The sequence below is a fragment of the Lontra canadensis genome, unplaced genomic scaffold (genome assembly GCF_010015895.1).
Source record: "Lontra canadensis isolate GAN:19392208 unplaced genomic scaffold, GSC_riverotter_1.0 scaffold60, whole genome shotgun sequence".
Classification (NCBI taxonomy): Eukaryota; Metazoa; Chordata; class Mammalia; order Carnivora; family Mustelidae; genus Lontra; species Lontra canadensis.
The window spans coordinates 916,986-919,511 of record NW_022631054.1 but is presented as its reverse complement, the minus strand read 5'-3'; the positions used below and the strand labels follow the sequence as shown (position 1 = coordinate 919,511).

General features: G+C 53.2%; 1 pseudogene; it reads right to left on the bottom strand.

Annotated features, from left to right (window-relative positions):
* Window positions 1-283: 283 nt before the first annotated feature.
* On the bottom strand, window positions 284-1,073 carry LOC116879088 (annotated as a pseudogene).
* Window positions 1,074-2,526: the final 1,453 nt, after the last annotated feature.

Here is a 2,526-nt window from a genome sequence, read left to right as displayed (position 1 = left end):
TGTCCTCTTTGTGGGAAGTTACCTCATCTCTCTAACCTCATTTTCTCATTTGTAAAATGAAACTAATTGAGTATCTGTTCATAACGAAACAGAGCTTTTTCCCTACCCTGAACCCTCAGTTTATTCTGACACAGATCAGAGGTGCCCCCAACACCCTGTCCAGCCAGCAGGGCCCCTGTACCTCTCCTCAGCCATGGGCCCACTGGCAGGGGTGGCAGGGTGCTAGCCAGCCCAGTGGGCACAGGCTCTCAGTAGCCAGAGCCAGGGACCTGGGCCAGACCTGTCACAGCTCCTTCTTGCAGGAACAGAAGCCCAGCTGCTCCTCCAGGAAGGAGATCACTCTTGCAGAGAGCTGATGCGGTCCAGCTGCTGGAAGGAGTGACTGGGGAGTCTGCTGGGGTCAGGCAGCCTGTGCTCCCGGGCCCTCGAGGCCCGGCTGTGCAGTGGGGCAGCACCGGCTGCCCCTTCTCCTCCAGCACATCCATTCTGGACCGAAGCCTCTGCACCTCTTCCTCTACTGCACTGTCCATTCCTGTCGTGGGGTTCGGGGCTTCCCTGGGAGTCCTTGACTCGAGCAGGCAGAGCACACCATCTGCAGATGGGCTGTGCCCTTTCTGGCACTGGTAACTAGCCATGGTGCTGACACAGTGCAGGGTACAGGTGCCCCCTCCAGCACTGCATTTGTCCACGTCTGTCTGGCAGATGTCGCCCTGCCATCCTGCAGAGTGGTGACAGAGGCCTGGCTGGACATAGCTTCCTCCATCCCGGGAGGGTGGCTGACATATTGCTACTCCACCAGCCCTGGGGAGCCTGCTGGTCCTCTTCCAGCCAGGCCAGCAGGCAGAGCAGAGGCTGGCCCAGGGCTGCGGCGGTAGGCAGTCCTGTAGATGGTATGGTCGCTGCTGCAGGCTTGGTGTCATCACAGATGGTGAGGAAGGGCTGGCTGGTACACACCTCAGGGCCCCTGGGAGCCCCGATGGCGCACAATCTGTGGCCAGGCCAGCAGTTGTGCTCGCTGCCACCCACTACCAGGGCCGGAACAGAACCGGAAGGAGCTCCCTAGACTCACACATGGCTTGTGTCTGCAGGTGAGATGGCCTTGTCCTCAGGATGGCCACCTGAGCTGGGAGCACACTGAAACAGAGTTTTTAATGAAATGAGATCAAGCATTGGCACACAGTAAATGTTCCAGGAATGATGAACGAATAAAGACACAGTAATCTTAGAAACTGCAAACTGGCGGGGCCTCCTGAGAATTTCCCATCTGAGCTGATAGAGTGCTGGTACTTCCAGATCCTGGTTTCCTTCTCTGCTCCTTCCTCATTCCCCACTGTCCTCATCTTTAGCAGCAACAGCTGCTGGATGTATGGCAAGTTACAGAGATTCTATGACTTGGTCTCGTGTAAATCCCACAATAGTCCTGGGGTCCATATTATAATTCTCATTCCACAGATGGAACCTCGGCCTAGAGAGGGTGTATGACTTGCCCAAGGGCATAGAGATCTGACAGTCAAGGGCACTGCTTTTGGCCTTCCTTAGATGAATCGATTTAACATGTACTCAGCACCCACTGTGTGCTTGGTGAGTGCAAACATGATGACAATTTCTTTTGAGGGTGGGGCGGGGGTGGCAATCGGCTGGAGAGCAGGTTGGTCCACTTTTCTATCTCTGTGGCTTTGGGCAAGTCCCTTCACTTCTCTGGGCCTTAATTTCTTCATCTGTAAAATGGGAACTATAATGATAGTCTCGTAGGAGAGAGTATGACTCTCTCATGCAATCACTGCAGGGAGAAAAGAGGTAATGTATTTATGTAGCCTAGTGTCTGGCACAAGTAAGCACCCAGTCAATGGTAGCTTGTTCTCCGTTATTGTCATGTCAGCCAAGGTCCTCCTGACCCCTTGAGGTCTTCACAGGATAAGCCCAAGTAACTACTGCAAAGCCCTCTCCAAGATTACTGCAAATTCTTGTGCGATTTGATTTCTCCTGATCCAGCTCTGGCTTCAGCCCGTACTGTCTTTGGTCAACACTATACCAGAATAGATGTAAAACTTGGCCCCTTCTACTAGTTCTACAAACACCGCAGTCAAGGCAGGCTCAGTGAGTATCAGAAACTTTTTTTTTTTTAACGTTTCCAGAGATGGGAGACAGAGAAGGGGATCACATCATAGCTACAAAAAGCCTCAGGGTGAACTAAGAGTAACCTGGTTCCCAAGATGGCCTCAGCCTTATCTTCCCTGTTGTCGCCAGACCCTCAGCCTTGGGACAGTTGCCAAAATTTGGCTACCATCTCTAATTCTCTCTTCCTAAGGAGCTCTCAAATTTCCATTCCGAGCATTATCCCACTGTGTGAAGCCTGAGAGGTTGGGGGTGGGGGTGGGGTTGACTTCCCCTCCTATCTCCCCCTCACCCACCCACCCCACCCCCACAAGTAAAGCTCTGCAGGGTGCTTCCTGGGCCTTCAGGAAGCCCCCACAAGGATGGGAAGAAATGTTTGTAATCATTCATGGTGGTTGATGCTGGTGGGTG